The sequence below is a fragment of the Propithecus coquereli genome, unplaced genomic scaffold, assembly GCF_000956105.1.
Source record: "Propithecus coquereli isolate 6110/MARCELLA unplaced genomic scaffold, Pcoq_1.0 Scaffold125, whole genome shotgun sequence".
In the NCBI taxonomy this organism is placed as follows: Eukaryota; Metazoa; Chordata; class Mammalia; order Primates; family Indriidae; genus Propithecus; species Propithecus coquereli.
This window is the reverse complement of record NW_012136636.1, coordinates 5,114,969-5,124,762: the sequence shown is the minus strand read 5'-3', so window position 1 is coordinate 5,124,762 and position 9,794 is coordinate 5,114,969.

Genomic DNA, 9,794 nt, shown 5'->3' with positions numbered 1-9,794 from the left:
AGAAAGAGTAACAATAAAGGGGTGGTGCTTTCCGAGGCTCTGGCTTTCCGGCCAGAGGGTTTCTATATAAGGAAACCCTCTGGGGCTTTCAAGGGCTACATAGTTATAATGGGTAAACAGAAACTTACAAGCTCTTCCGCAGGCTTTTGCAAACGCGTGGGCTTGGTAAGCAGCTGTCCGGCCTCATGGCTCCGGACACTTACTTACATCCGATGTCCTTGCTTCACATTCAGAGAGAAGAGCAATGACTAGAAGAGAACCTCCTGGAGCCCTGTCACGCCATCTCTCCATGTCCAGCCTCAGTGCTCAGATCCTGCACCCTCTGGTTCCTAAGGATGAACTACCTGGCTGTGATCCCGACCATGCCAGGAATTCTTGCTTCACTCTTTTGCTTATCAATGCTCCTCTCTCAATGGTATCATGCCCATCAACATACACATACCTCCAATTCCCCTAATGGGGCAAAAACAAACCAACCAACCAACAAAAAAAACCTCTATTTGTATTTTTTCTTCAACTCCAAGGACCACCGAGTTTTCTCTTTCTTTTCACAGAAAAACTCCTAGAGACTCATTCACTATCTCCAATAATACGTTTAGAAAATTTTTTTGGTTGTTTGCTTACTAGAAAATTGTAATCAGGATGGTTAAATGTGGAAGAAAGTCATCTTATATATTCCAGTTGACATTTCACAATGTGGGGAAAATGCAAGGATAAACATGATTACTCTTGGAAATTAACTTGATTTAGAAGGCGATAACTGCGAGCACCTGCTCTCTATTTATCCAGCATTCTGAAGGGAACTATGTCTATTTGCAGCACCATCTTGATGAATTTGATCTGTTTGGACAAGTGGCCCCGCTCTGTGAGCAAGGACATCTGTAGCTGCCATGAAAACAATTTCACCCAGGGCTGCATAAGCAGAGTACAGACTCCCTACACTCCTTTCTTGGATGTTCGGTTTTCTGTACCAGGCCTTTCAGGACAGAAATCACGTGCCAGACACCTTTCTATTCAGAGAAGTAACACTGCTAAGCTGCAGGTTTTAAATTTTCTATGTTAGTTGTACTTTCTGAGCTTCCAAAGAATTGTCTGCCTCCCTCTTTGAGTTTGATGTTACAATTTTATTTAAAATTTGATTTTAAACTATGAATAGACAACAAGTCTCCAGTTTCTCTGATGCCTTCTTACCATAGATATTTTCACTGTGCTTTAAATTTGACGTGCTTACATCTTCTGTCTTTATATGGCTGAGATAAGTTGCTGAAATAGTAAATTGTTTTTGTACTTTCTGTCATTTTCTCTTTCTTCTCATTTCAAGCAAGTAGCCAGGATTTGTAATTCTTTTATAAATCCTCCCCCTATCTCTACCCCTCTGGGGTTTTTGGCTGGGATGAAAGCAAAGGCAGCCTGTTTCTCCCTGTCTTTTGTAAAAGCCTAAACCCATTGAAGAGATTATCCTGGGTTTTCTGGAGGGTTTGTCCAGCAGCAAAGCCGTGGTAGCCAGGAAAGGGACGGGGCTACATCCCAGGACACCCAGAAAGGGAGTGAGGTCTATGGGTCCTGAGAACAGGTGTCTTGGCCAAGGGGCTCTGCTGATGTTATGCCTCCTTGCTTGGGGTACAGGACTCTCAGTGATTCTGGGAGCCCCTCTGGGTGGCAAGACTCAGATGGGAAATTGCATCTGTGTACCTAGGGAGGTAGGAATTCCAGTCCTTAGCATGGCCCAGCATGTCCACTGGGCTCACGTGGGCAGCAATGATGCAGGCAGTCTGATGAGTACAAAACATCCCATTGCCTTGATGTTTAATAGACCTACTGGATGTTTATAGCAGCTCAGGCACTGAAAATAAATAAAATTGAATATTCTATTTTCTTCTTGGAATCAAAATTTTTGGATACCAAATTTTTCAATATATGTATATGCATATATACACACACCTTACCGACTTGAGTTTGTGGATTGAAATTCATACCAGCTACATTTATAAAAGGCATTGAATTTTGTTGATTTCTGTGTTCAATGTTCTCCTTATACATATTACACCTTTTTATTCCTAACTTCCACTTTCCCTTCTTTAGGTTACAGAAGTATTTTTCCTAGAATTATTTTCCAGGAAGGAGTTTAACATTCAATGCTTCTGTCTCAGGTAACAGAAACCAGAATGAAGGACAAGGAACAGGTGATTTCTATCATTTATCTTGATCAGGTTGAGGATTTTTTAAAATGATAATTTCAATCATATTTTATTTACTTTAGTATATTTTATTTATTAGCTGCCAATTATTTATCACTGTGTAAAGTGGTTGTCCCATACCCTTATGGATGGGTATGTAGTTGTTTCTTTTCTTTTGTTTTTTACTTTTGAAAACATCCTTGAAGATATTTTTGTGTGTGTGCACCTGTGTGAGTAGATAAATCTAGAAGTAGAATTCCCGGCTCAAAGATAAATGTTTCATTTTAATTGCTTTTGCCAAGTCAACCTCCATAAAGTTAGCTCGATTTATACTCCCATAAAAAATAAATTTAAAAACACACAGGTGGTGTGAATTCAGGCCCCATAGCAACAGGGGGAACAACCTGCAGCTACAGATGTGTTCAGGGGAAAATGTTTGGTGTATGTTTTTCCCAAGGCAAGCCAGGACCCTTCGTGAGCAGACGGCTCATCGTGGCTGTTTTCAGCACACTTTTCCTGAGCATGTGGCCCTTTGGGGCCCTGCCTCCTGCAGGGGTCCTTCATCCAACTGGCCCCTTCACTGATGTCTTAGGATTGGTCCCTGCTCCCTGAAGGCTCCTCAAGGTGGCCAACAGGTTCAGTGCTGGCTTACACTTCTAGATTCCTGTTCTTTCTCAATTTTGGCAATTAAGAACGTTCCTTATTTACCCACCTGTTCAGCCAAGCATTTTAGATGCCTAAAAGTATTATTCAGCATTTTTTCAGTATTTCTTAGTGGAAAGATTGACCATATTGTCAGATATGGAAACCTTACTTGTCTTTTTACTTTCTGTCTGATATCACTTTCTATACAAAAGTTATACATTTTGACGCAAACTTGTCAATCTTTCTCTGTATAGCAAAAGTTACAAACTGGTGTTATTTCTATTGGGCAATGTGATGTTTTGTAAGACTCTAGGACTAGGCAAGAGTTATGGGGCCCTTGTCTCTATAACTTTGGGGTTCTTGTCACTTCTGCATTTGTCTAAAATTATAGAATAATATGCATAATTTGACCTCAGAGAACACCTAAATACTAAAACTTGTCTGTGTGCATGCAAAGTTACTCATTGGAGGGGAAACATAAGAAACTTTAAAAGTAATGTCAATATATGCTTGGCCAGAATTTCTTCTTAGCTCTATCACATGTCAGTTTATATCTTCAATTCTTTTATAAGTATAAACAAATGACTACCAATTAGACAAATTTCATCCCAGGCCTTTTGACTGCAGAAAACTCAACTCCTTAGCCATTTATATTTGCATTAATATTTTAAAATCTCTGAGGTATCATAAGAAGGTATACACACAAATGTGATATCAATGCATCCTAAATGTAAAGCTCAATTGATATAAATTTTTCTATGGCTGAAAAAGCACAACATTAATGTAACAAATTTAAAAGTAGGAAGTCTGTAATACAATTACATGACTTCTCATCCTAGCACCAACCAATCTAACTATATGACATTTCTAAAGTCAGATCTGCCATTGTTCTGTTAAACTGATCAAACTGGTAGTGACCAGCACTTTAAACCATGAAGCTTTATTATGTGACTGAAGCTTTATGAATACCTTAAAATTAGCAGTTGGGGTTTCATTGTTAAATCAGCTAACTGGTCTACTGAGAAGAGGCAGAGAAAAAAAATCTGGTGATATCATAAAAAAACCAAACCAAACACGAATGTGATAGCCAAAAGTTTTCATTTTGTAGAAAGATGAGAAATATAAAAATAAAGAAATACAAGGTCTCTAAGCTAAAAGAAAAGTTACTTTCTGTATGAAAACCTCTTCATTCAAAAATGCCTTGCTGCTGACAATCTGTGATTCAGTACTGTGCTTTTGGCTGAAGAGTTGGATCTGAATTTACCTTAAAAATACACTATATGAAATTCAAGTGATCAATAAATTCAATGACATTACAGATTTGGGATGATGTCTCCATATAAAAAGATTTCAGTTGTGGAACTGCAAATCTGAACATTTATTATTCAAGTAATCTGTCTGTCTATCACCTATCCAGATCACTTCTCAGGCTTTTGCCTAAGATCAAGTGTATCTATCTAGAGAGGTAGTTTTCATCGTTAGTGTGTATACATTTGTTTGTTTCTTCAGGACAGCATCTAACTACTATAACTACTATACCTTTCATGTTTGGTTACATTTTCTTCCTTGTACCATCTGCCTTTATTGCTTCATTAGATATTCTAAATACAGTGTCAAAAACCTCACATCTCCCTTTTTTACTATAACTTTCTCTTGGAATATTCTGTTCTTTTGTTACTTTTCAAATTCTCTATGTGTACTTTCTGTCTTTTACTACTTTTATTCCTTCATTATTACTCTAAGATGAATTACTATTGTCCAGATCCAAGTATTGATTCCATTTTTTGAAACTATCCCTTGATTTCATAAGGCATACCCTAAAGTAAAGATCAGTAGGAATAGACTTTATGATTCCTTGTAATCCACAAATTTCTTTATTCTAATATTTTCCTTTAGTGAAAGTCTTGCTGCAAGAAAATTTTAAGTTAAAAAACTGTATTATAATCCCGTAGGCATTGACCCTCTCGTTTGCAGTTTGTATTGTTACTAATGGGAAATCTGATGCCTTCTGATTCTCATCCTTCTGTGGTGATTTTTATTCTGGAAATTTTAGAAACCTCTCTTTAAACCTACTGTTCTCAATTATTACAGTGACGTATTTACCAAGGTTCTTTTACTAGTCATTTTGTTGGACATTTGTTAAGCTTCTGTTATCCATAGACTCCTGACTATTGGCTCTCAGAAAATATATTGTGTTAGATTTTTGACCATTCCTCTATCTATTTTCTCTGTTCTTTCTTTCAAGAATTTCGACTAGTTGAAAATAGTTGAATTTCAATTTCTAGGAATAATCTTACATATCTCTCATCCTTATCTTTTCACCCATGTTTTCCATTCCTTTTCTTTTTTATTCCATTTTCTTGGCTACTTCCTCAATTTTCAATTTCTGCCAGTTATTGAATATTTTAAAATTTCTTAAATCATACTTTTAATTTTCCAAATGTTCTTTTTTTAAAATGTTTTTAATTTTTTTTTATTTCAGCATATTATGGGGGTACAAGAGTTTAGGTTAATATATTGCCTTTGCCCCACCTGAGTCACAGCTTCAAGCATGTCCATCCCCCAGACGGTGCACACCACACACATTAGATGTGAATATACCCACACCCTCTTCCTCCCCCATCTGCCTGACACCTGATCAATGTTACTACTGTATGTGCACTTAAGCGTTGATCAGTTAATACCAATTTGATGGTGAGTACATGCGGTGCTTGTTTATCCATTCTTGGGATACTTCACTTAGTAGAATGGGTTCCAACTCTATCCAGGGTAATACAAGAGGTGCTAGATCACCATTGTTTTTTGTGGCTGTGTAGAACTTCATGGTATACATATAACACATTTTATTAATCCACTCATGTATTGATGGGCACTTGGGTTGTTTCCACATCTTTGCAATCGTGAATTGTGCTGCTATAAACATCCTAGTGCAGATGTCTTTTGGACAGAATGTCTTTTGTTCTTTTGGGTAGATACCCAGTAATGTTCTTTTTTATTTTTTTCATTGTATCTTGTTCTTATTTTATAGATGAACTTTCTTCTTGAATCTCTCCATAGACACTATTTTTCCCTCTTTGAGTTTCATCTATTCCTAGATGATTCTGTCATCAGTTGTTCTAGCTGTTAATCTTGGTGTTTTTCTGGTCACAAGGATTTCATGAAATACATGGAGGTCCCAATGGTTCACTTATATTTGAGATGAAAATAATAAACCTGCTTGTAAGCTCTGTAAGGGCAAGTCTTGTCAACTGGCAGTCTTGTTTTAGAGTAATTATTCAGACAGCAGGAAAGTAACTTGGAGGGCTATTATATAAGCACCTTGGCCTGCAGCAAATTTCTACAGAAAAGACCTGTGCAATTTTTTTGGCTGGTGAATAGACACTTAGGTGCTGGACAGAGGTGTATGGATCGTGTTAACTGACCTAAAAACAGACTATTCGATAATCAAGCCTCCTATTTTATGCCCTAAGCCTCATTCCAGCACTCTTTTGTAAATGGTGTTTTTGAGATCCAGTGTCCCCTGGGGTTCTGCTGATGTCTCCTGCTTTGCCATAACCACCTGCTGTGTACCCCAGACCCGCATTAGTCGGTGTGTGATCTATGCATCAGGGTATCAGCATCCCCAAGGAGCTTGATAAAAATACACTCTCAGACCCCACCCTGGACCTAACTGAATCAGAATCTCTGTGGGTGGTGCCTCCATGTTGTGTTTTAACACACGAATTTTTTTAAGAACGGACAATTTTGAGAACTATTTGCTGCTCTGGACTGCAGCTTCCTCACTCCCATTTCATTAGGTATCTCTCCTCTAACCACATGCAGACTTCTAGAAATTGTCACTATCTCTTGTCAGACATGTTTGCTACTCATTCTAGGATTGTGTTTTGATGCCAGAAGTCACACATATGTGTGACAAAGCAGGAACAGCTAAGGAGCCAGGTGGACTGGGACGTTAAGGATGGTAGCAGCGCAGAGCACAGGCTTTCACCCAGAGGCTGCGGCTGCCGCGCGGCCCACTGCGTCCCAGACGGGAGCATCCGATAAGGACATGAACCACTGCTGCCAGGACCTCTGGTCTCCGCGCTGTTGGCGTGTGGGTGAAAGCCGGGGGTGATTTCCTAATGTGAAAACATTGTGCATACCATCAACACAGTCTGTGGGCCACACCTATAATGCCGTGTTTAGATCATTTTTCCTCTGTAATATCACTTGAGTGGAGGCTTGGTAAGAAAACAAAATGAAAACCTCTTATTAATCTGTACCATTTAGGAAGAATCATTCTGTTTCTACTTTATTTTTTAATAACTGTTTCTTTGAAATATAATTAAGATGCATATATGCATCCTTTTAAAGTGTACAGTTCGGTGGCATTTAGTATATTCACAAGTTTGCATAAAGGTTACCACAATCTAAGTTCAGAACAGCGCCATCGCCCAGAGGAATTCCACCCCCTCCGCAGTCACTCCCCACTCATTCCTTCTTGCCCCAGCCCCTGGAACCACCAAGCTGCTTTCTATCTTTATGAATTTACCCATTCTGGACATCTAAATAAATGAAATTTTACAATCAGTGAACTTTTTTGTCTGGCTTCTTTCACTTATAAATTTTTGCAAAGTGCGTCCATGCTGTAGTGGGTATCGGTGCTTTATTTCTTTTTACATATTGCATTGTATGTATATACCACATTTTGCTTATCCTTTCATCCTTTGGTGGATACTTGGGTTCATTTCTACTTTTTGGCTATTATGTATAATTCTGCTATGAACATTTGTGTACACATTTTTATGAACATAATTTTTCAGTTTTCTTGGGTATATAACTAGGAGTAGAATTACTGGGTCATATGGTAATTTTATGTTTAACTTTTTGAGGAACTGCCAAACTATTTTCCAAAGTGGCTGTACCATTTTACATTCCCACCAGCAACATATGAGGGTTTCAACATCTCCTGTTTTTGGCCAAAACTTTTTGTTTTCTGTCTTTTTAATTTTTATTTTAGTCATTTTCTTGCATAGGAAGAGGTACCCCTTGTGATTTTGATTTGCATTACTTGGTAAGTAATTTTACTGAGCATTTTTTTGTGTATTTATTTGCCACTGTATCTCTTCTTTGGAGAAACGTCTATTCAAATCTTTTGATCATTTTTTTATCAGGTTGTCATTATATTGTTAAGTCGTAAGACTCCATACATATTCTGTATACAACTCCTTTATCCGATGTATCATTTGCAAATATTTTCTTCCATTCTATGGATTTTCTTTTCATTTTTCATGATGGTATCCTTATAAGCATTGGTCCTACTTAATTAATATTAAAAAGAAACAGGAATAGATATTGAATTTTACTACCTGCTGTTTTACTGTCAAAGATGTATTTTATATCATTTATGATGTCTCAATATTGAACTAAACTTGTATTTCCAAAATAAATTTACCAAATTATTATGTTCTAATTTTTTTAATATATAGCTCTGTTTTTTATTTGTTTGTTTATTTATGTTTTGTTTCCTTGTTCTGAAAAAGTCCCAGTGTAAAATATTATATTTCTGGTAATTCAGTTTTTGTGTTTCTAACCTTTTCAGATTTAAATATTTAATGCATTCTCATTCAGCGCGTGAGGAAGGTAATATATTGGCTCTCCTGAGCCACATATGGCCCACAGACATGTTTGGTTTGGCACAAACAATCCTACAAATATTAGGACAACTCCCATAAAAATCTGGAGACTCAGCCTCATTTGAAAAACCTGATTCCGTAACAATAGGCTGATATTTGCACCCAGCAGCAGTCAATGAGAGCTGATTACTAGTTTGTCTTTAAGATAGGGTACATGGATTTCAGGCTCTACCATCTCGTATAGTGTTGATTATCATTCAGCCACGGACATTATCTTCCTATCCCTGTATAAGTCTGAGTTTGTAACCTCTGGTTACAAAAGAGTAAATTTACTCTTTTAGTTTTTCTGCACTTACATACTCTGTAGTATTTCTTTATAGATCCTATTCTCCCTCTCTCTCTCTCTCTCTCTCTCTCTCTCTCTCTCTCAATGTGTGTGTGTGTGTGTGTGAGTGTGCGTGTGTGTGTGTGTGTGTGTGTGTGTGTGTGATTTCTTCACTCGACCTTGAAGGAGTAAAGAAATGTTTGACATATGTTGGGATAAAAAATGGGTTTTTGGCCCTGATGTTCTGTCCAATTATGGTTGAGTCTTCTTCCTTCTACCACTGGAAAGCAGATGGATGTGCAAACCCCAGGGCATTTCCCAGGTCCAGCAACCAGTAGGCTTGGATTTTCTACAAGTGTTGTGTTGCTTCAGAACCCTCCAGATCCACTGGCACAGGGAGCATATTGGTGCACAGAAAATGGGGAATTACAGCCCATACTGGTACCGAGTGTTTGCCTGTCTGCCCCTTGCAGAAGTTGTAATAAATAATGTGGGTGCTACACTCCTCAGAATGAGCCACGGCACTGCCAGTTTGGCCTTATTTTCTATGCACTGTCTGAGAAAAAATTTAATTATCTCCTTGTCAGGTCTCTGAACCACAGGTAAAATGTTGCAAATCATAGAAAATATCGTCCTACCTTTTCTCAGATGTTGTCTATTTCCTGCAGAGAAGTCAAAATCTCACATAAACTGAGTAGGTCTTCTTCAAGCCTCACCCCCAAACTGATAATTAAAATTAGTTCTTCCCAAATTCTGTCACTGAGTTGACAGCTCAGTTCTCAATGGTGATAAAAGTTGTTTACTTTTCTGTGTCTTTCATAGATATTCATCATTAAGGTGATGGTGGTTATGACCATACAAGGGTGAAGATAATGAGGGTGATGCTGATAGTGGTAACTACGTTCATAATATTAATTTAACATTTTCTAGGAGCCAAGCACCACCTTGCAAACTAACACATCCATGATGTCCTTTGGAATTTGAAGCTCTGTTTTGGATCTCTCTAATATTTTTGCATTTCACTTTTTATAC